This window comes from Nelumbo nucifera, chromosome 6, assembly GCF_055504915.1.
Source record: "Nelumbo nucifera cultivar China Antique chromosome 6, China Antique-T2T, whole genome shotgun sequence".
Lineage (NCBI taxonomy): Eukaryota > Viridiplantae > Streptophyta > Magnoliopsida > Proteales > Nelumbonaceae > Nelumbo > Nelumbo nucifera.
Genome location: NC_142654.1, coordinates 32,869,859 through 32,895,984, shown reverse-complemented (window position 1 = coordinate 32,895,984; position 26,126 = coordinate 32,869,859). Strand labels below are relative to the sequence as shown.

General features: G+C 34.7%; 1 long non-coding RNA gene across 2 annotated transcripts; it reads left to right on the top strand.

Annotated features, from left to right (window-relative positions):
- The first annotated feature begins 581 nt into the window (after positions 1 to 581).
- Positions 582 to 26,126, top strand: LOC148790741 (uncharacterized). 2 transcript variants are annotated; one of them, XR_016077133.1, is made up of 3 exons: positions 582 to 1,103; positions 11,199 to 11,302; positions 22,962 to 26,126. It is a non-coding gene; the product is annotated as an uncharacterized LOC148790741 (long non-coding RNA). The 2 variants fall into 2 exon arrangements; XR_016077132.1 differs by lacking the exons at positions 11,199 to 11,302; positions 22,962 to 26,126 and adding an exon at positions 7,063 to 8,502.

Sequence of the window (26,126 nt, the reverse complement as noted above, 5' to 3'; positions counted from 1 at the left end):
AACCAATTTTCTTCTTCACAAAACTCAAAACCCAAAAATCCCTCGAATATCCTCTGTTTTCTTCTCCTTAGCATCTTGCAACGGTGGTTACAAATAGATGATCCCCAAATCAAAAAAGGTGGAACCACTATGTGGCTCCTTTTGGGAGCAAATAAAAGTGGGGTGGGCCCCTCATATGGGCTGGACCCACACCCAATAAATATACCTTTTATATATATATATATCGAATCGAATCAGATTATATCAAATCGGATAAGGATAAATGCATATTTGATGCAATTATAAACGGTTCAAATTCGAATAAGACTTAATAGGATTGAAATCGAATTTAAAATCGGATAATCGGGTACCGTTTGCAGTTCCTACTCCAAGTTAACTCGGACTAACGTGTCATGTGGAGCGAGACTGTGGATAGCCCAGACTATCGAAAGTGGACAGCCAACGTTTTGGCTTTGTCGGCTGGTCTTATATTTGCTTGTCGAGAGTCAATTTCTAAGTCAAGACCGTGTGGAGCCCACGCACACAAGACTTCATAATATCTGAAACAAGGTTAATTACTTGGATCATTCCCGGAAGAAACACCAGAATGGATCGATCTCATGCTTTCCAAGTAATTACGAGAAACGGAACAACGTTAATTACAAAGAATCACTCCCTACCTCATTTTTTGATTCTCTACATTCATTATCTTTGTTCCCCCCTGCGCATTACACTCTGTTCTTGTTGTTTCAATCATCTGCACCTCCATCATTTCTAATACCTTTGAAATCCCAGAACAATGGAAGTAGTAATTCTGTCAGCCTTTATGAAAGAAATTCTTGGGAGTTTCAAGAATCCAATCATTCAGGAATATGGATTAATAACGGGTGTCAAGAAGGAACTGAAAAATCTGGAAAGCATCTTTTGGACGATTGAAGCTGTGCTTGAAGATGCGGAGGAGCAGCAGTCGAAGAATAAGGCAATTACAGATTGGCTTTGGAAGCTCAAAGACGCAGCCTATGATGCTGATGATGTATTTATTAGATGAGTTTGCAACTGAAGCTCTACTTTGGATAGAGAAAGAGAAAGGGAAAGGGAAAAAACACACACTTCCCACTACTAAGGTACGCAAGTTCTCTTCTTCGAATCCAATTTTTTTCAACTCTCGTATACGGGCCACAAGATTAAAGATGTTATGAAGAGATTAGATGAACTTGCCGCTGAGAGGTCCAAATTTCATCTGAGCGAGGGTGGAACTAGTAACAATTATGAGAGTGATCAAGATAGACAAACTTCTTCTATTGTACTTGAATCACAAGTATATGGAAGAGATGATGATAAAGAAGAGATGGTAAAGTTGTTGGTGGACAACATTGATAATCAAGATGAAATTTCAGTCATTCCCATCGTTGGCACTTGGCATGGGGGGCCTCGGCAAGACAACGCTTGCTCAGTTGGCTTACAAATTACAATGATGAAAGGGTGAAGAGTCTCTTTGATCTCAGAATTTGGATTTGCGTCTCTGATGATTTCAACGTCATAAAGCTTACTCAACAAATTATTCAATGTGCCACTGGGAGCAACCTGATGTATCAGATAAGGGCATTCTGCAGCGTCGTCTGCAAGAAGTATTAAATGGGATGAGAGTTTTGCTCATTCTAGATGATGTCTAGAACGAGGATCCTGATAAGTGGGAGGACCTGAATAAGGTGTTAATGAGTGGAGCAAGGGACAGCAAAATTATAGTGACCTGATGTAACGGTTTCTAGTCACGTATCAATTTTTTTGGTTAAGTACCTCGTCATTTGGTCTGCTCCCATGTGGCCTGTGACTCAGAGGCTGAAGTGGAGCTCCTTGGTGGCGAGCTGCCTGGTGGCGAACTGCCTGGTGTCGAGTTGCCTAGTGGTGAGCTACCTAGTGCCGAGCTACCTGGTGGTGAGCTACTTTGATGCCGATCTCCCTGGTGGTGAGCTACCTTGATGAGCTTTGTTGCTCTTTTAGAGGCTTGCGAGGAACCAAATGTCAGAGGACCCGGGGTTGCTAAACCGGTGAGGTCGCTCCGATACTAAGTTAGCACTTGGTTGCGAGCTGAAAATAACCTTAGATTGCAAGAGAGCTAGAGAGCATAGATTATCCTCTCATCTCCTCTCTCTTCCCCCCTGGGGGGGGGGAGGCCTTTATATACTGGAATCCTCGTGGGTTAGGTGGAGAAGTTCTTGGATTCCCGTTGTGATGGGACCTGCTTTCGTGTTAAGTGGGGATAAAGCCATCAACTGGTAAGGTTGCCCATTTCCGCCTGACTCGGGGAGTGGGTGAGCTAATATAGCCGTTACAAGTCACAATCCCGTAAAATGTGGGTACGGTGGTGAGCTCCTCGGGGTTGTCAGGTTGGTGCCTGTGCCAAGCCGCCAGGTCACGCCTGTGCCAGGCCGCCAGGTCACGCCTATGCTAGGCCACCAGCTCGCACCTGGGCCAGGCCACCAGGTCATGCCTGGGCCAGGCTGCTAGGTGGTGCCTGGGCCAGGCTGTCAGGTCGCACTTGTGCCAGGCCGCCAGGTCACGCCTAGGCCAAGTCGCGCCTGTGCCAGGCCGCCAGCTCGCGCCAGGGCCAGGCTGCCAGCTCGTGCCAAGGCTAGGTCGTGCTAGGGCCAGGCCACCAAGTTGTGCCTATGCCAAGTTGTTACGATCTGACACAGGCTTAGCCTTGTCTACGCTTGGCAAGCCTATGTTAAGGGACATCACCATCATTTTTGCCTATAAGATTTTTGGGAGAATTGATGTCATCTTCAAGCAGACCTCTAAAAGCTTAACGTACTCTTTGAGTAGGGGTGGTCGACCTCCTTGGGTGCCTAACCTTGGCACTCCTAGACCAACTTTCCTTGCGGGGCGGCCTTGGTTAATGGCTAGCATGGCTACCAGGGTTCCTCATAGGCGCACGCATGCTCATGGGGACAGTGCATGGACCGGCACTCAAGGGAGGCTTGGCATGCGGGCCTGGCTCAAACATGACCCTTCACCACGCCAGCCCCATGCCCAAGCTGATTGAGCTATCCTGTTGCCCCTAGCGCACGGGTGTGTTCCGGCCCAAGCGGTTGCTTCTCAACATGGCACACAAGTGCCCATCATCATCGGCATACGGGAGACCCTTCACATCGATGCCTAGTCGCCTCACATCATGGCCTTTCCCCTTTAGCATGTAAGCGGCGCCTCCCATGGACCGGCCAGAGCCAATAGAGTGCCCCAGCCATGCGACTTGAGGTCATGATCCAGTGCTACTGACCTTGGTGGAGCCATCTCATCGGGCAACTCCTAGCCTCTAAGCACACAAAGGCTTGTCCTAGCCTACCTTGGCCTGGACGCCGCACGGGTTTCTTCTACTATAGAACAATCCCCGTGACAGTTGGTATCAGAGTGAGCTAGCCAATTGCTGTCGCAGTTGGTGTCAAGCAGATTAGCCCAGAGCCAATTGAAGCGGTCATCTCGACAAGCAGCACATTGTGGGGTGCGGTCCCTAGGCACTTCCACACAGGATCGAGCAGAATTCAGATCAGGCTTGGCAAGAGGCCATTCATTGTTCGTGTCCCCATTCCACTGACCCTAAAAATAGCTTCCCTTGCGGGGGTAGACGCATTGGTAGTTGTACTCATGCAGGGGCACACGCGTGAGCCTCGATAGGAATGTGGGTACACTGGCCGTTAGAGCATGGTGGCCCTACACCGGCAATACATCAAGTGGACATGCTCAGTTCAAAAAGGCGGAACATTCGTAGCAACAACTCTCAACACAAGGCGAGTGCATGTTTGGCAACATCATGGGTAAAAGTTGCCACACTCGCATTCAAAGCGGTCAGGTCTCCTTTAGGCAGCAGGACATTGGGTCCCGCTGGAGTGAAGAGGTAGCCCGAACTGGCATGGTGAAGTGTAATTTCGAGGGCTAAGAGAGCATAAGCCATGGACTAGGTTTGAGTAACCTGCACACGGCGAGGTGAAGTCTCCAGGCCAGCATGGTGAAAGGGTACCCAGGACACTTCGCCAACATGAGGAGTAGACCTATCAGCGTGTTCGGTAACACCACCGAAAAGCTACCAAGAAGACGGTCGAGCCTTGAGGTAAGATGATACATGGGGCGGACCTCCGCGAAGCACCACACACAATTTCTTCAAGAGCCCTTCTTTCATAGTTCAACGGCATAGCCATTGTGCGGTTTGAGTAACCTCAACACAAGGGGTGAAGTCCAGGTAGGCCGGCATGGTGAAATGGTTTCGTCCCTATAAATGGACACCAATATAGGCGAGACCCGGGTTGGCCAGGCGAGCCCTGGAACTGGCGGAGAAGTGGATGGCGCAGGACACAAACGCCCATTCATGAGAAGGACCATTGTCGAGGTCGACAATGGGTTGAGTGGGGGAGCCTGTTATGGTCTGACACAGGCTTAGCCTTGCCTACGCTTGGCAGGCTTACATTAAGGGACATCACCATCATTTTCGCCTATAAGATTTTTGGGAGAACTGATGTCATCTTCAGGCAGACCTTTGAAAGCTTAACATACTCTTTGAGGAGGGGTGGTCGACCTCCTTGGGTGCCTAACCTTGGCACTCCTAGACCAACTCCCCTTGCGGGGCGGCCCTGGTTAATGGCTAGCATGGCTACTAGGGTTCCTCATGGGCACACACATGCTCATGGGGACAGTGCATGGACCAGCATTGCTACCGACACTCAAGGGAGGCTTGGCATGCGGGTCTGGCTCAAACATGACCCTTCACCACGCTAGCCCCATGCCCAAGCTGATTGAGCTATCCCGTTGCCCCTAGCGCACGGGTGTGTTCCGGCCCAAGTGGTTGCCTCTCAACATGGCACACAGGTGCCCATCATCATCGGCATATAGGAGACCCTTCACATTGATGCCAAGTCACCTCATTGGCGCCTAGTCACCTCACATCATGGCCTTCCCCCTTTAGCACGTAAGCGGCGCCTCCCATGGACCGGCCAGAGCCAGTAGAGTGCCCTGGCCATGCGACTTGAGGTCATGATGCAGTGCTACTAACCTTGGTGGAGCCATCTCATCGGGCAACTCCTAGCCTCTAAGCACACAAAGGCTTGTCCTGGCCTACCTTGGCCTGGACGCCGCACAAGTTTCTTCCGCTATAGAATTACCCCTGTGACAAGGTCGCACCTATGCCGGGCCGCGCCTGTGCCAGGCTACGCCTGGTGGGACACCATCAACTTAGTAAAGATAAGTTGTTGCCAAAGTGGTACCGAGTGCCACCTACTTGTTCTGAGGTGCCAGGTGTCACAAGATCATTGGAGGGCCAAATCTGCCCTCATCATGACCACTTGTAGTACCAAAGTGGCAAGTATTATGGGAACAGTGGACTCGTACAAATTGGGGGGGGGGGGGGGTCTATCAGAGGATGATTGTTGGGAACTGTTTAGCATAAGAGCATTCAGAACAGAAAAAGAGGCTCCAAACTTAGTGGGCATTGGAAAGGAGATTGTGAAGAAGTGTGGTGAGTTACCTTTATCAGCAAAAGTTTTAGGACTATTGAGGTTTAAGAGAGAAGAGAAGGATTGGTTGTCCATAAGAGACCATGGGAATTTACTTGAAGATGGAAGTGGAATTTTTTTGGCAGCCTTGAAATTGAGCTATAATCATCTTGCACCACATCTGAAGCAATGTTTTGCATATTGTGCATTGTTCCCTCAAGATTATAGAATTGAAAGATAGAGAGAGAAGCATCTTCAGATAGGGGTTTCCATCTATCTATTAAAATTCATGTTTCCAACACGCTCCCCAAATGTTTTACCAAAAAAAAACACACAAAAATCAAAATAAGCCAATAGAACCTAAAATGAAACAAGCATAGGTTCAAAATTGAACTAACCAGTTTCAAGCATCAGAAGACCAATGGCCGAAGATATGACGACATGCACAGCCGAACTCAATGTATCTTGCAGAGATTTGCATTACAGGAGAGAAGAACACGCTAGTTTTGAGCGAAAAACTAGCAGAAAACACCACAAAAGACCAAAAGCACGCAAAAATTAAATCCCTCAGTTGAACATTGATCCAAAAGCACGTAGAAAATACCACAAAAATGCACAACAAAACACAAACTTCTTCAGCTTACCTCTTCCCTTCACAGCCTTCTTACCCCTTTTATGTTTACGTCCGCTTTGAACTGATGAATGCGGCTTTGGTAGTATAGCGGGAGACATGTTGCCAAAGGGAAGAAAAATGGGCTCACTCGCGGGAAGAAATTGGTATCCACGCGCTAATTTTTGTTGCATATATTTTCTCCAATGAAGTTAAATGTACACCATTGATGTAGAAGTGAGACCAATGGTTAAAAGATGCCGATATTTAATGGCTTTTAAATGTGATTTAAACGGCGATTTAATAAATGCCACTTAAGAAACCATATATTTAACAGCAATTTAAATATACGTTTAATGGCATTTTAATAATTGGCACTTAAAATTGTATATAATGGCATTTTTTATATGGATAGTGGCATTTTAATAAACGCCATTAAATATAATATGTAGTGGCGGTTATATAAATGCTAGTAAGAAAAACGCCATTAAATTCTCATTCTCTTGTAGTCCAGGTTTTAACCTCCTTTAAAGATCTCATTGATTGGCATATCAAATACAGTCTAATCTGACACGTAGTACAGTATTATAATTGAGTCTATAAGTCAAATGTAATATTACAGTTTTGTTCATCTATTTCCAAGGTCCAGGGAAATACTGGAATTTGGTCCGGTTCAAGGTTTCAAGAAAATTCACACTGCATGTACCTCAAGTCTCACCCTGGCAGCTTAGACAAGCCACCCCAACTAATTTGGCGGCGCATCAATGTCAGCATTGGCAAGATAAATCTCCACAAATCTATCCAACAAACTGTGAAGATTTTAAACTAATACAAGTCTCATAAGTGTCTAGTTTAAGGATATTACACAGAAACACACCAAATCACATCAATCAATTATGCACTTTTATTCATTTACAATAAATGTTATCAAGTACATCAATCCGATTGGAGCTAAGGGTATGCACTACCTAACATTTTTCATATAAATAGATACTACAATAACTGCCCAAAGGACACTCACAACAATACGGTATTGACTACAATGAGACTTTTGCTCCAGTTGCTCGCCTTGACACAATCAGGGCATTGATAACACTTGCTGCACAGAAGAAATGGAAAACTTTTCAACTTGATGTGAAATCTGCATTCCTCAATGGCTATCTTAAGGAGGAAATCTATGTGGAGCAACCTCAAGGGTTCGTGGTGCAAGGACAAGAAGACAAAGTTCTCAGATTAAAGAAGGCACTATATGGCTTAAAACAAGCTCCACGAGCTTGGTACAGCAGAATCGACAATTATTTCTTGGAGCAAGGATTCAGGAGGAGCTATAGTGAGCCAACACTCTACATCAAAACTCAAGGTACAAATGACACTCTCATTGTTTCTCTATATGTTGATGATCTTATTTATATTGGAAATAATGAGAAGATGGTCAAGAAGTTCAAGGAAGACATGATGAAGACTTTTGAGATGACTAATTTAGGCCTAATGCACTATTTTCTTGGAATTGAAATAACTCAAGAAGAAGAAGGGACATCTATCTCACAAAAGAAGTATACAGAAACTCTTTTGAAGAAATTCAAAATGGAGGAGTGTAAAACAATCTCCACTCCATTAGACAACACTAAAGCATACAAAAAGGAAGATGGTTCACCAAAGGCAAATGAATCACAATTTCGAAGTATGATTTGAAGCCTTCTCTATTTAACTGCTATAAGACCAAACATCATGTATGCAGTTAGTCTACTATCAAGATTCATGCAGAATCCAAGTCAAGTTCATCATGGAACAGCTAAAAGAATACTAAGGTATTTGCAAGGAACAAAGAGCTATGGAATTTGGTACAGAGTCACACATGACTCTAAGCTCATTGGCTACACTGACAGTGACTGGGCAGGTTCGATAGATGACATGAAAAGCACATCTGGTTATGCTTTCACACTTGGATCAGGGATATTTTCTTAGGCTTCAAAGAAGTAAGCAACTGTTGCCCAATCATTAGCTGAAGCAGAATATATTGCAGCAGCAATAACAACAAGCCAGGCTATATGGCTCAAAAGGATATTTGACGATATGGGAGAACCACAAGTTGGTGCTACTGAAATCTACTGTGATAGCAAATCTGCTATTGCAATGGCAAAGAATCTCATATTTCACAGCAGAACCAAACATATTGGCATCAAGTATCACTTTATCAGAGAAGCAAAAGGAAACAAAGAAATAGAGCTCAAACATTACAAAACTGAAGAACAGTTAGCTAACATATTCACAAAGGCTCTACCAAAAGGCAAGTTCGAATTGTTACGAAACATGATTGGAATTGCTGAAATGTGCACCAAGGAGGAGTATTAAATGTTGTTTCACATTTCCAGAAGTCGGTGATTCAGTCACCTCGAATAACAATAAAGTCTCTTTTCAATGTTTGTTCCATTTCGATACAAGTCGTTGTATCTTCCAAAGTCTGCCGATACCTCTCCCTAGGTGAGTTAATGAGTCTTTGTTCATGTATGTCGGTTCAGTTTCAATCGACTCCATCTACTATAAAATCCCCTTTTCTGTACTGATTTGAGGTATCAGAGAGAAATACCAGAATACTACAAAACCTTTCTCTCGTTCAACCAAGTTCTATTTTGTTTTTCTATCTTATTTTTTTTTACAGTATTTGTTGTTACTATCATTAGCAACCATCAGTGGTATCAGAGCCCGTTCGATCAAATCTTTTGGGCGTGAGTTCTTCTAAACAATATGTGTGCAGAAGCCAATCGTTCCACCCTTTCTCTTCCAATCTTCAATGGAGAAAACTATGACTTCTGGTCTATCAAAATGAAAACCTATTTTCGGTCACAAAGTTTCTAGAGAATCGTTGATGAGGGATTCTGCATTGCTGAAGACACCTCTACTCTTTCAGCAAATCAAAAGAAGATCTATGAAGAAAATCAACAAAAGGATTGTCAAGCACTATTCTGCTTACAACAAGCAATGGCTGAGGAGATATTTCCTCGAATCATGGGCGCATCAATTGCAAAAGAAGCATGGGATACACTGCAAGAGGAGTTTCAAGGATCTGTCAAGGTACGTACTGTTAAATTGCAGAAGTTTAGAAGGGATTTTGAAAATCTTAAGATGAAAGATAATGAGACTGCAAAATATTACTATTCTAGAATAAAAGAAATAGTAAATCAAATGAGAGCTTATGGGGAGACTATTTCTGACAAGAAAATAGTCGAAAAAATTCTAATCTCTTGCACATAGAGATATGATCAAATAATTTCGATGATAGAAGAAACAAAGGATTTAAAAACACTATCACCAACAGAATTGATGGACTCTCTCGAGACATATGAAAATAGGCGTGACAAGCAGAATGAAAATTCGGTTGAATCTGACTTTCAACCTAGAAACAAAGGATCTAAAAACCTTGTGCTCACGCTTTTCACTTTTAAGTCAAGACTTGGGTCATATATTAAGTTTTAAGTTTTGTCTTAATTCATGAGGATTTCGCTGGACCTCGTGCTCATGCTTTCCACTTTTAAGTCAAGACTTGACTTGGGTCATATATTGAGTTTTGTCTTAATTCATGAGGACTTGGGTGGATCATATATCTGCTCGAGACTCCACGACTACTAAGTGAAGACCATGTGGAGCCCAGAAACACCAGAATCAAAGGATGGATCTCATGCTTTCCAAGTAATTAGGAGAAAAGGAACAAAGTTCATTACAAAGAATTGAATTCTATCTGATAAGGATGAAATCAGTACCGTGTGGACTGTGGAGCCCCATCCTCCCTACATATTACATTGTTCTTTCAAGTTTCAACCATCTTCACCCCATCATTTCTAATACCTTTGAAACCCCAAGCAATGGCAGCTGCAATTCTGTCAGCCTTTATGAAAGAAATTCTTGGGAGTTTCAAGTGGCCAATCATTATCATTCAGGAACATGGATTAATACCCATAATGCACTGAGGTTTTTAACAAATTTTTTTTTTTCGGTCGCCCTAATGAAAAGTAGAAATTTCTTGTAGAATAGCAATTTGGGTAGTGGTCTGACCTAAAATCCAGGCCCAAAGCAGTGTAATTGTGTAAAATCCTTAAATTGGATATTAACTTACAGCCTTGATTTCTTGCAACCAAAAACAATGAGAGAAATTGCACCCCATAAGGCCATAACCCATCCAGGGGAAGTAACGCCATATATGTTTGAGAGTAGGTTGATTGGGACCTAACATTCAAGAGTATCACCCCAATATTGTGTCCAATTGCATGCGTTTACAATAAAACTGCAAAGCACTCCGGATTTCCTACAACCTAATTAAATCTGCCTTCATCCCTACTAACTTAATGAGACAAATAACACCTGTCCCTACTCCAAAATCTCTTTTGTTACCATGTCTTTTCCATATCATATATTTTCCCTTCTTGAAAATTAATCTATATTTTTTATGTGATGTTTGAAATCAATGATGATTTACTACAAATCGGCACCACGTAGGATCTACATCAGAAATTCAATCATCTGTGTTTTCTTTCTTGTTTGGTTGGCCGATATTGCCAATTTCTAGGAAATCAGCTAAAAGTCGATTATTGAAATTTAAGTGATCGATTCCAATTTTTTGAAGATGGCATGATCCAATATGGCATTGAATAATAATTAATAACTTTAATACAAAAAATAATCGGCCCTTGAAAATCAGTACCAAACAAACTCAAAGTTAATTTCTCAAAAATTAGTTTACATGGCATAAATGATACCAAACAACAATTTTTGATCATGATTTTTCAAAAATCACTTATTCCATGATTTCTGTATAATTGGCAAGGAGAAATCATCATCAATGTCAAACATCACCTTAGTAAGAATCTTTATTTTCTTTAACTCTTTTAGGAATTAGGAGGTGTTCGGCATCGCGATCTATTGCGTTTCAGAACACGCAACACTCAAATAGCTGTTCGGTTTGCCTGTGGTGTGGATGGACCCACGCTATCCCGTGGATTCGTCCACACCACGGGCCAAAATCTCCTCAACTGATTTTTCTCGTGGATCAAACCATGCAACTCTCATTCATCAATCCTGTGTTTCACCTATAAATTTTATGTTATGTAACCATTTTTTTTTTACTGTTGCAGTATAGGCTCGCCGCTGCTTGCTTCTGGTGCTTGCCGCTGCAACTCCGACCATCAGTGCTCACTTGCTTCTGCAACTTCAACCTTGCTGCATCGAATTTCCAGCAGTAAGTGCTCCTTCTCGGCTACCTTGGCTTCTTTTTTTTTTTTTTCTTTTTCTTTCTTTTGTATTCTTTTCTGCAAACATACGTTGGTGTTCGTATTCAACCTTGCTGCATCGACCATCAGTGTTCTTTTTCAGAACTTTAGATTTGTGTTTGTTGGTGTTGTGCTTTTTTGTTTTTCTTAACTTTTCCCGCCCCTCTGGACCAAAGATTGAGCCTCATGGAATAGTTATTACAATGGCCTGACTTGATCTTGAATGAATATCTGTTTTCTAATATTTATTATAAAAGAAATTTGGGTTGCTGAGTTGGTAAAAAAATTTGGGAATGAAAAAATCAGCATGATCTCGATCGTGGAGTAATGAATCTGTTGTTCGGATATATAATTAAAACATGTTTTATGATTCACCAGGATCCCAAGTTCTATGCTGTTGTTTTTCTTCAAACAAATAGTTTTTAATCTTCATAGAAGCATTAAGCAGAAATAGTAACTCTAGGAGTCAGGGGTCAATAATAGGGAATTATTAGTTTGGGGATATATAATATTATAGGATAAGATGTGACTGTACTGTCATCCTAATTATACTCCATGCCTTTCCCTACTGTTCAGTTTTGTGGAAAGTTGGGTTTGTTGGAATTATTTTCTATAGAATATCAATAGAAAAAACAGAAACAAAAACTCTTAAGAGTGGGTTTATATAAATGGCCAGTAGCTGAAACAAAAATCACTTTAGCAACCAGATACGTCCCATAGAAAGAAAAACAATTAGCCATATATACAAAGAAAGCACTAGGAGAGAGAGAGAGAGAGAGCAGATGGAAAAATGATAAGAAATAGAAAGAAAAATGTGGGTCTCTTGGCATAAACCAACAAGATAATTTGGTGAAGACAAGCAGTTTATGCACATACTTCAACCTTCAAAACATGGTGGACATCAATTTTACAAACTTCATAGATCCACTTACATCTTGGATTATGCTGAATACATCCTTGATGGCCAATGGTATAATACCTGGAGAGTTTTGATCTCCCTGTCAAATAAATAGACAAAAGAATCAAAAATAAGATATAAGAGCTCTGACTTCTTTCTTTACCGACAACAATTACACATCTGAGCCATTGACCCATACTTACAGGGATAAGAGAAAAGGAGTTTGTATCTATAACTTTTGCCCATCTATCCGGATAATAACCAGTAACCAGCCTTTTCTCCTTGTATTCTGCCCAACCAAGGAGAAAAAGCCTTATTTTCGGGAGAGTCAAATGCAACCTTAGAAACATTACTCAAGTTTGTTTTTCTACTTGTAAACATTATTATTCCAGTCAAAGTTCATAAAGAATGTTGCAAAAAACACTTGATCTGAGACAATGAAATATGGAAATACGTTTTCTAGTCAAGATGTTTAGGCTATGTCTAGGGTGATGGAAAATAAGAGAGAGATAAAGAAGTTAAGAACTTTGAGTGCATATCAATACAGAGTGGAGTGCAAGGGTGATGTGATTAGAGGATTAAACATGTGGCACCATTAGAGGGTGGAGAGTTTGGATGATCAACTGCAACATCCACCCACATTGCAGAAATAGAGTTGGTTGTGCAGGGAAAGCTACTAGGAAACCTTTTCCCAGGAGTCATCACTATTTGGATAATCTAATTCATAAAGGTGATACAGGGGCCCACTTAATGGACGGTTGGAAGCAAATTTTCTGCAATTTTTTTCTGATTTTATTGCATTTTTCTGCAAATTTCATGCATTTTCACGCATTTTTCTAAAAATTTTCTGCAAATTTCATGCAATTTTTTTTCTGATTTTCTTGCATTTTCATGCATTCGACTTTGTTTGTTTTACATTACATGATGTTGGCATGGTTGACCTTCAGTTGGATGCTTAACTTTCAGTTGACTTAGATGAAATCAACATTTTTTTTTGAATTGCATATATCATGCTATATGATCTTGCATGAAAATTTTAATTACAATTTGTCAAATAAATGTAGTTTTATATATTATTTTATTTTATTAATAAAATATTAAGTTTCAAATATTATTTTATTAATTATTAAATTTTGAATATCATTTTTGTTAATATTAATAATTTTTAATCATTATTAAAAATATTATTTATTATTAAATAATATTAATTAATGTTATTATTATTATATAATTATTAAGTTTTGAATATTACTTTTGTTAGTATTAATAATTAATATTAATTGTTATTGATATTATTACTTATTATTAAATGTTATTAATATTGTTGTTAATATTATAAAATATCATTAATTTTACTACTCATTTATTATTAATATTAATGTTATTATGTGTTATTTAATAGTATTAATTATTATTAATTATTAAAATTCTTAGCAATTTACTATTATTATTATATTATGTATATTACTAAAAAATAAAATATTATTTTTTAATAATTAATGGCATAGGTTATCTTATATGTTGTAGTTGAGAAGCATAGAATCAAACACAAGGTGTGGACTTAAATGCACCACACTTTGTAGAACGCCCATAGAAGTGTGGTTTGGATTGGTCCACACATTTTTGTCATAGTGTAAAACAACTAACTTGTTGGGCTGTGGTGTGTTTTCGTCCACACCACACCTGTGGTATGGATGAAAACACACCACTCAATTTCTCATTTACGTTACAGAACACCCCCAATCAATCTTCCATTAGATGACAGTGGAAAATGATAGTGTTGACCCTAATGTTTATTTAAATAAATTTAATTAAAAGAAAATAAAAAAAAATAAAAATACCAATTTTGCCCTTAATAAGACATGAGCAACCACTCTATTGGCTATATTTGGCCAATTTTGTTTTCAATGAAAAAAAAAAGTGTTAAGGGTATTTTTGGAATAAAAAATCATGAGTATAATGGCAAAACAAACACTCCTTAATGAAAGGTTGATCAAGTAAATAAGTTGTAAAATATATGGGATGTTTTAGTAAAATGAAAACTATAAGGTAGGTTTAAGTAAATATGTAAAACTATAAGGTGTGTAGGAATGGCAACGGGATGGGGATCATATTCCTCGTCCCCGACCCTGATTCTGAAATTAACCCCATCCCCGATCCCCGATGGGGATGGGTTCCCCATGGGGACCCGAATCCCAAAAATATTTTCAGATAAGAGTATTTTTTTAAATAAATTTATTTAAAATAAATAAAAATTTTAAATTATATAAATGTTTTAAATATACTTTGATATATATAATATAAAAATATAATAGTATATTTAATGTAAATAACATTTAATAGTTATTCGAGGTTGGGGAGGGGACCCCAATCCCCATCCCCGACCCCATCGAGTCAGGGAAGTCGAGTCCCCGTCGGGGATGGGGAAAATTGTCATCCCTAAATGTGTGTTCTAGTAAATGACCCTAATAGAAATACATAAGAGTATACAATTGCTTTATATTTTCAACTTTTTGAGTAATTAATACTTATTCATATTTTATATACTATTAATAAATTTTTATAATACAAAAATAACTAATTAGTTTCAGTTAGGTTTATTCTTCAAACTGATGAAATCGACCAACCCGATCAACTCGACTTGAGTTGCTCGTTTTTCTAGTATTTTAGGTCAGCTTATTTCCCAATTCAACTAAATTGGATCAAGCCATTTCTAAACCGACTAAAATTGAACGACCTAACAATGGATATATATTAATATTTTAAATATAATTTTTAATATGTAAAAGTGGGAAATTTCCCATATTTCTTAGTCTGAAATGTTTTATATCATAAATCTAATTTTTTAATTTATTTTTTAATAATTGCATTGTAGTTTTTTAAATTAAATTTAAATTTTAAGGTTAAACCTTTTGAACGGACTGACTAAACCAGAAAAATTGACCCAAACAAATATAATTTGAGTGGGTTGGATTTCAGAAAAGGTCAATCAATTTTAACTAACCAACTCCCCAACCTAACCAAGTCAATTTGGTTGGCCAAATAGCCTACGACCAAACTGAACCAACTCACGAACATTATTGAAAGTTTATAACGAAAATACACAACTATTGAAAATATATTGATAATTAAAAAAAATACAATAATTACAAAAATACAATAAGTACCAAAAATATATTAACTCAGTCAATAAATAGTATAATCTCAAATAATAATTTAATCCCTAATCAAAATTTATCAATAAGTTAAAACAAAATTATAATAAATACAATAAGTACAATAAATTAAATTTAAAAATTTTCATAATAGTAGTTTAATCTCCAATAATTATTAAAAGTTTTCTGTTAAATAGAAAAACAAAATAAAATTATACATAATAATTGAAAATACATTTATTACAAAAACAATAAATAATTACTGAAATATAGTAAATAGTAATTTTAGTATATATAATTATAAAACAAATACAAATTAAGAGTTTAAAATTATTATAAATAAATATTATTTTTTTAAATTTATTGTCTCAATTTATTACTCGATATAATTGAAATTAGTTATTTACAATATTAAGTAAAAATATTAAATTATTATTAATTTCAATATTATATTATAACTATTTTGTTATTTAACATATTTATTTATTGAAATACTTAAATAATATGTAAAATACTTAAAGTTCAAAGTAGTAATTATTTATTCAATTTAATTATCCATAAAATCATAATTTATGCTATTAATACATAATTTCATTATTAATTCTGTAATATATTAATTTATTATTAATTTCAATATTATGTTATAATTGTTTTTCTACTTTGAAGAGTTTTTAAATTTATTATATATTTTTTTATTTTAACTATTTAAAATCTAGTTATGATAAATATTTAGTTATTTAAATTTTTAAATAATCTATAAAATATTTAATTTTTTATTTGAATTTTATTATTTAAAGTTATTACATATTATTAAATATTTGAAAAACATTAAATTGATAATTTGGAAAAACATAATTTAAATTGTTAGTACATAATTTCATGATATATTTTGTAAAAATATATATTTTTTTATGTTTTTTAATAAATATTTTAAAGTTATTGTATAATTTTGTTAGAACATTTAAATAATTATTAAATTTTTTAATCCAAACTTTTCTTTAAATAGATACTAGTGGGGACCTGTGCGATGCATGGGATTTATTAAGTGAAAGCTAAATAATAAAGAGGGTCATTTACTAAAATGCCTCTTATAGTTTCATGGATTTACTAAAATTTATCCTATAGTTACCATTTTACTAAAACACCACATAATTTGGAATGGATTTAATCAGTCTTCCATTAGATGATAGTGGAAAATGATAGTGTTGACCCTAATGTTGATTTAAATAAATTTAATCAAAAGAAAATAAAATAAAAAATACCATTTTTGCCCTTAATAAGATACGGGTAACCACTCTATTGGCTATATATGGTCAATTTTGTTTTTTATACAAAATAAAGTGTTAAGGGTATTTTTGGAATAAAAATCATGGGCCTAATGTCAAAACAAAGTTCCTTAATGAATTGTTGATTAAGTAAATAAGTTGTAAAATATATGGGATGTTTTAGTAAAATGAAAACTATAAGGTATGTTTAAGTAAATATGTAAACTATAAAGGTGTGTAGGAAAGGCAACGGGGCGGAGATCATGTTCCCCATCCCAACCCTGATTCTGAAATTAACCTCCATCCCCGATCCCCGACGGGGATAGGTTCCTCATGAGGACCTGAATACCCAAAATGTTTTTAGATAATAGTATTTTTTAAAATAAATAAAAATTTTAAATTATAAATAATGTTTTAACTATGTTTTGATATATATATAATTAGGGTCAAGGCGGGGCGGGAACCTCAATCCCCATCCCCATTTCCAACCCCAACCCCAACCTGGGATTCGTATTATTCCCTGTGTCCGCCCTCACCTTGCCAAAACAATCCCCATCCCCAACCCCATCTAGTCTAGGAAGTTAGGTCCCTTTCGGGGATGGGGAAATTGTTGTCCCTAAAGGTGTGTTCTAGTAAATGACCATAATAGAAACACATAAGAGTATACAATTTTTTTATATTTTCAATTTTTAAAATAATTAATAATTATTCATATTTTATATACTACTTTTAAAAAATTATAATACACAAATAACAATAATTAATTTCAGTTAATTTTATTCATAAAACTAATGAAACCGTTCAACCCGATTAACTCGACTCGAGTTGGTCAGTTTTCTAGTATTTTAGGTTAGCTTTGGTTCAAAAATTTTCCAATTCAACCAAGTTGGATTAGTTTCACTTTGGCCATTTGTAAACCGACCAAAATCGAACAACGTAACTGATGGAGGGTGATTTGGCCTGACCTCGCAGCACGGGTACACGTGGGCGTGACCTTGCTCAAACAGTGACTCAGCGTGACAGCGCAACTAACATAACCACAACTCGGGGGGAGGGTCTCACCGAGTTGAGCTCGGCAACTGGGCGGATAAACTACTCGCCAGAAGTCGTCTTGCCTGCATCTCCTCCCCGGGGTCAAGGCACTTCGGGGTGCCTCGAGGTCGGGGTACCCTGACCTTTCTCGATACCCGAGCTCCTCCCGATGGACTTCGGGCCACTCCCCGACGGGAGCTCACTGACCCACCTCTAGGCACCCCGGGGTGAAAACACTTCGGGCCAGACAACTCGGCATAGCTTGCCACAGGCAGCTCGCCGCCTATGGGATAGCCCGGCACAGGGTAACTCGCGAAAGGGTAGTTCGAAGTACCGCAGAAAGATCTCCTGCCCGACCACCGTACCCGACAAATCTGGGGACAACAGCCATGTCCCTCGTCAGACGTCGTCGCGGCTGCCACCTTTAGGAGGTGTCTTACACCTGACAGGCACGTACCCTGCGACGACGGCTCCACGCGTGCCACCTCAGCCTTGCCTGTAACGGCTGTGGCAGACTGACAGTGGCAGTTATACCTCCCCTGTCAGAAGCCAGAGGGCCTGATGCGACGGAATTCTGTTATAAGGGGCTTATTCTCAAGGAACAAGGTATCTTTGAATCACTTGCGCAATCTGCACTCTTAGCCTTCGTCTTCCCTTTGCTTCTCACACAGAATACTGACTTAGTCGTCAGAGTGTTCCCGCCGGGCAAACCCCCCAGGAATTCTTCTTCTTCCCCCTCATTTCAGGTACCTCTCAGGAGCCACGTGAGTGCCAGCTAGGAGTGACCGGATCGCGCTACATCAGTAACCATTGATATATATATATATATATATATATATATATATATATATATATATATATATATATATATATAATTTTTAATATGGAAAAGTGGAAAATTTGCCATATTTATTAGTCTAAAATGTTTTATATCATAAATCTAATTTTCTAATTTATTTTTAATAATTGCATTGTAATTTTTTACTGGGTTCAGTTTTTCATAAAAGGTTAGTCAGTTTCAACTTACCAACTCCCTAACCTGACTAGGTCAAATTGGTTCGCCAAATAGCTTACGACCTAACCAAACCAACTCGTGAATACTCATAATTTCAACTAAACTAATAGTCTCATCTATGATAAATAACAATACTTTAATCTCCAATAATTATTGAAAATTTATAGCAAAAATATACAATTATTGAAAATATATTGATAATAAAAAATATAATAATTATAAAAATTACAAAAATGCGATAAGTACCAAAAACATATTAACTTATTCAATAAATAGTATAACCTCAAATAATAGTTTAATCTCTAATAAATTTTAATCAATAACTTATAACAAAAATACAATAAGTACAATAAATTAAATTTTAAAATTTCAATAATAGTAACTTAATCTCCAATAATTATTGAAATTTTTTGTTAAATAACAAAACAAAATAAATTTATACATAACTATTGCAAATACATTTATCATAAAAAATAATAAATAATTACTGAAATGCAATCAGTATTAATTTTAGTATATAATTATATAATAAATACAGAATAAGAGTTTAAAATATTTATTAATAAATATTAATTTTTTTGAAAGTTATTTTCTTGAATTATTACTTGATGTAAGTGAAATTAATTATTCACAATATTACATAAAAATATTAAATTGTTATTAATTTCAATATTATGTTATAATTATTTTCTACTTTTTAGATTTTTTTTAAATGTATTACATAATTTCTTTATTTTAACTAATCTAGTTATGTTAAATAATTGTTATTTGAAATATTTAGTTATTTAAATACTTAAATAATATGTAAAATATTTAAATAAATAAATATTAAACACTATACAAAAGCATATTAAACAAACATATTGTTGATTTAATAAAAGAATTTTCTTTTTTTTTTTAATTTGGATACAACAGGGAAGTATCACCCATATAAATGATTGCTCCAATGACATCTATATTAGATACAAATGTTAGAAAAATGATATATTTTTTAATATATTTAAGAAAAGAATAAACTGAAACATATCTATAAAAACCAAACGTAACAAAATTGTACTTGTATATGGGGATTTCTATGCAATTGTCAATACTACATATATTTTTTGTATTTTTAGAGAATTGTAATTTTATATTAATATGTATCAATGTATAAATAGAATCAACACAATCAATCATCAACCCTAAAATGCAATATACTACACCCTCACTTAACTCGTTCCAAAATTATTCAATTTTTGCAGTATATATTTTGACTTCTATATCATCCCCCTGCAAAAAAAAATGATAAATTTATTGAATAAATATTAATTATAGTTATATAAACATAAGAGGATAAAAATATACTTGAGAGTCAACAAATATTAACTTGCACATGTTTTGAAGATTATCATCTTTTTGGAAAGTGTATCTAATTTTCTAATAAGACAACCTTCGAAGTCCCATTACTTTTTAATAAAATTTATCTTAGAAATTAAGGTTGGATAAGAATTTTCTTATTTTCTAATAATTGACATAATTTTTATTGCAATGACAAAATGTGAGTAATCCAATGGTAAATACATAATAGAAATAAATATAACAATTGAAAAATACAATAATTACAAAAATTACAAAAATACAATAAGTACTAAATATATTAACTTAGTCAATAAATAGTATAATCTCAAATCCCTAATAAATGTTAATCAATAACTTATAACAAAAATACAATAAATACAATAAACACACTAAGTACAATAAATTAAATTTAAAATTTTCAATAATAGTAATTTAATCTCCAATAATTATTGAAAGTTTCTATTAAATAACAACACGAAATAAGTTTATACATAATCATTGGAAATACATTTATCACAAGAAACAATACATAATTACTAAAATACAATAAATATTAATTTTAGTATATATAATTATATAATAAATACTGATTAAGAATTTAAAATTATTATTCATAAACATTAATTTTTTGAGTTATTTTCCCAAATAACTACTTGATATATGTGAAATTAATTATTTACAATATTATGTAAAAATATTAAATTATTAATCATTCCAATATTGTGTTATAACTATTTCTACTTTTCAGATTTTTTAAATCTATTACATATTTTCTTTATTTTAACTATTTAAATTCTATTTATGTAAAATATTTTGTTATTTAAAATATTTATTTATTTAAATACTTAATTAATATGTAAAATATTTAAATTTTAAAATATTAATTATTTATTGAATTTAATTATCCATAAAATCATAATTTTTACTATGATTACATAATTTCATTATTAATTTTGTAATATATTAAATTATTATTAGTTTCAATATTATGTTATAATTATTTTTTACTTTGATTTTTTTCAATTTATTACATAAATTCGTTATTTTAACTATTTAAAATCAAGTTGTGATAAATATTTAGTTATTTCAATATTTAAATAATCTATATAATATTTAATTTTTTTTGTTATTTGAATTTTATTTATTTAAATTTATTACATGTTATTAAATATTTGAAAAACATTTAAATTGATAATCCAGAAAAATATAATTAAATTGTTAGTACATAATTTTATGATATATTTGTTTAAACATAAAATTATTTTTTGTGTTTTTAATAAATATTTTAAAGTTATTGTATAATTTTTTGAGAATACTTAAATAATTCTTAAATTTTTTTATCCAAACTTTCTTTAGATTGATATAGATAAAAAGTAGCAGAGAGGATAAATAGGAGTTAGGGTTAATTTAGGAGAGAAACTCTCTGGATATAATTTTGGAGATAAATAGTAATTTAAAATAATTTAGAAGATAAATAGGAATTAGAGATAATTTTGGAGAAAGTAAGGGAAGTAGTTTTGGATAAATTTTAGGAGAATAGATTATTTAGGTTATTGGGAAAATGCATCTCATTGGTTGTCTTGAAAATTATATGGAATAAAAAAAATAAAAAATTCAAAAAAAGGAGAAAATTTCTTAACCGCTTTGTTTTAATATATATATATATATATATATATATATATATATATATAGATAGATAGATAGATAGATAGATAGATAGATAGATAGATAGATAGATAGATAGATAGATAGATAAAAAGTAGGGGAGAGGATAAATAGGAATTAAAGATAATTTAGGAGAGAAACTCTCTACTAAATTAGAGATAATTTTGGAGATAAATAGGAATTAGAGATAATTTAGAAGATAAGTATGAATTAGGGATAATTTTGGAGAAAGTGGGGGATAGTGGGAGAGGTAGTTTAGGGGAGATTTTAGGAGAAGAAAGTATTTAGGTTATTGGGAAAGTGCATCTCATTGGGTAGTTTAAGAAATGACATGGAATAAAAAAATAAAAATTTAAAAAAGGAGAAAATTTCTTGACCGCTTCCTTAATATGTATTTTAATAGAAATAAGGAAAGTTCTCTAATTGGTTTCTAACAACCTCGCTTGGATCTAAGTAGTACATGATAGGTGTTAGGGAGAGGCTTAGTCAAAATATTTGGTGTCTATCAATTGATGGAAGATATCTAACATCCATCTTCTTTTGAAGAATAAGGTTTCAGAGGAAGAGAAAATCAACTTCTACATATCTAGTACAAGCATGGAATACTGGGCGTGCAACAACGTAGGTTGTTCCAATGTTATCACACCATAAAATCAGTGGAGTAGGCATAAAGGTGTAAATCGGGCCCGTCATAGTCCGACTTGGCACAACACGGCACGATGGCATGCGGGCCATTCCAGGCCTAGCACAATGGTCTGTATCATGTTGGATTTGGGGTTCAAAGTCCACAAACTGGCATAGCCGAATTGCAACATGACCCCCAACGACTAGTCTCAGCATTTTTGGGGGGGTTTACAAAAATACCCCCAACAACTTTTTTAGGGGGGGTATTGATGTATTTTGGTTATGGGGGGAGAAAAAAATGAAACAAATGCCCCCCCCCCCCCAATAGCTATATAATAGCTAGTTTAGAGGGGCACTTTGGGTAAAGTGATAAATGACTTGACAATGACCAAAATACTCCTTTCAACAACTAAAAAATGGCTACTTTTTAGGGTATTTTAGGTAATTGAATTATTTTTAATCCCCATAAATAGCCTCATCCACCATTCTTATCACACCAATTCAACAATTCTCTTAATCTCTCCTCTAGTTCTCATATTCTCCCAAGTTTCAATTTTCCAATCTCTCAAATTTCAACCTCTCATACATTCTTTGAACTCTGATTGACCGATTCTCAAATTCTCAACTTTATTGAAGTTTCAACAAGAAGAAGGCTTGCTCAACCAACTCAAGTATCTTAAGTTAGCAATTTGAGAGGCTTGGACTCTTAGAGTTGAAAGGCTTCAACTATTGAAATCAAGTTGGGATTCCGAACCGACAACCTAGGTAAGTCCAATTAAATTAATTTTATTTATTTTTTAAATTAAAAAAAAATGGTTAGATCCTCCCACAACCAATTCCCCAACATGTTCAATGTTGGCGATATTTAGTCGCATCATGATAGTGTTAGCACCGATATGAATGCTATTGATATCGATGAAACTTTCACCCCTAGTATTGATACCAGGGGAAAGAAAAGAGGGCCTCTAAGTTGATTAGTCCGGTTTGAAAAATATTTAAAGTAGAGGATGTTGAAGGGAAAAGAAAAGAGTTGTTTGACAAAAATGTAGAAAAGACTTTAGCTATTGTAGCAAGAGTGGTATTGGCCATTTAAGCAAACATTTGCTCAACCATGAGAAAAAAGAAGATGAAAAAGGGAGAGAAACAACACAAACACAAATTATGCGGGGGTTTTGGTACATTTAAAAATTCTAAAGAAAAAATAAGGCAAGAATTAGAAAAATACAGTGTACATGCTGAACAACTATTTTTGTTAGCTAAAAATACTAACCTTGAAAAGCAGTTACATAATTCTATAAATCCACAATATAAAAAAGTTTCTAGGAATACTATTAGATCATATGCTTTAAAAATTCTTTATTCATATAAACAAAATTTAATTAGTATGTTATCAAATCTTCATTTTAAGGGTGCAATTACTTCCGATGTTTGGACCTCTAAATTTAACATAAGTTATATTTGTGTTATTGGTCATTTTATTGATGAAAATTAGCTTTTAAATAAAAGAATTTTAAGTTGTACTAGGCTTTAATGACCACATATCGGCCCAGTTATTGCTACAAGCAATTTAAATACTTTACTTGCTTATGAAATTGAGAATAAAATATTTTCTATTAGTTTTGATAATGCTAATAATAATGATTCAACAGTCAATATTTTAAAATATCAATTAAAATCATGTTTAAATGGTAAATTATTTTATATTAGATGTATATGTCACATCTTAAACTTGTGTATTCAAAATGCTTTAAATATTATTTCTACTCATATTTCTAAAATTAGAAATTGTATTATATATTAAGAGTTTCGGTGCAAGAAAACAAGATGTTAAATATAAACATTTTATATTAGATGTTCAATATAGATGGAATTCTACCTATGCTATGTTAGAAAGTTATATTTCTTACAAACAAATTCTTAGTGACTTTTATAATGCAAAAATGCCTAAGGATATTATATTTGAGGAAGATTAGGAAATGACAAATTGTGTAAGAGATTTTTTAAAACATTTTTATGATGCAACTGATAAATTATTGGGTATTTATTATCAAACTAGTTGTAATTTACCTTATCAATTAATGGTGATTAGTGATTGTTTTGCAAAATATAGAAATAATCCACAATTTAAAAGTATTATTGAAGTAATAGAAAATAAATTTAAAAATATTGGGAGGATATTTCTCTTATTTATTGCTTAGTTACAATATTAGATCCTAGAATTAGGAAAGATGGTTTAGATATTTTACTTAAAACATATTATAAAAATATGAATATTGAAATTAGAAATAAAAAAGTATAAATTAATAGTTTATTATTTGAACTGTACAGTTTATATGAATCTAAAGTAATAGGAAATAATTCCACAACCTGTACAGTTGCATCTTCTACTTCTGAACTTGAACCTAATAGTAGAAGAGAAAATCTTTTTATTTAGTAAATAGAAGAAAAAAAATCCGTTACCTCAACAAGTTCGTTTACTGAACTTAATTTTTATTTACAAGCAAATTTTTTTACTTTAAGTGAGGGAACAAAAAATTTTGATATTTAGCTTGGTAGAGTGAACATTCAAAAAAATATTCAATTCTTGCTGCCATGACACATGATCTACTAACCCCTCTAGTGTCTATAATTCCATCATAGTCGTGCTTTAGTGAAAGTACTAGGGTATTGGAGGACGAGATAAGCTGTATGAATGATAAAAGTATAGAGATGTGTATCTGCTTTATAAATTGATTTTATGTTGAAGACAGATTATAAGACAAAGGAGGGCATGACACTACACCTGATATTTCACCTGAAGCAAATGATGAAAGTCATGAACAACAGGAAAAATCAGAAAAATGATGAAACCAATATTTTTTGTATACTCACTCAATAGTTGTATAGCATTTTTCAAATTATTGTAAATTTTGTTTTAATTTTATTTAATTTATTTGCTATTTTATAACAATGTAATTTTGTATTTTCAATTTGTAACTATATTGTATTTTTTATATTTTATTAATTTATTCCATTTTCCAATTTTCATATTTCATTCATCCAGGTATCCAACTATTACATGCTTTGTAATTTGTATAATTCAAATTTAAATAAAATAAAATTCCTATGTATCTTCCCTTTGTTATTTCATTCTTATTTGGTTAAGTATTTTTTCATTTATTTGTTAGATTTCGCATTTCTTATTTTTTCAAATAATTCACAAAGCTCAAAGGAAAGTTAAATATTTTAGTTTTACACTTTTACTTAGCAAAGAAATAAAAAAGGTAAAAAAAACAAAAAAATAAAAAGGTAAAAACCAGTTTGGCCCGGTTCAACCCATGCCCAAGGCCCGAATTGTAGCCCAACCTAGCACGGCCTGTAACCCAACCCCACGGCATCGCACGACGTGGCACGAGCTTGGGCTGTGGGCTATGCTAGACCGACCCCCAAAGTTATCCCTAGGGAGGGAGGCATAGCCTAGGACAACCCGTGGGCTAGCATGGCACGACTCGCATTTTGCACGGGCTGCCCATTTGCCATGCCATGCTGGCCCAGCACAACCCATTTTACATCTCTAGAGGCAGGCAAAGAGATATTTGGGAGAAGATGAGATGGAGGATGTGATGGAATCTCTATAGCTACATGTTTCAGATTTGGAAACATTATGGGTGGAGAGATATTTGAGAAGACAACTCCCACTAAGTGATTTAAATCTATGGGGTTGCAAAAAATTAGAATGTCTCCCTGTCTTAGGGGCAATTGCCTTACCTTAAGAATCCTCACCTCTATGGGATGGATTTTATTAGATACACAGGTAAGGAG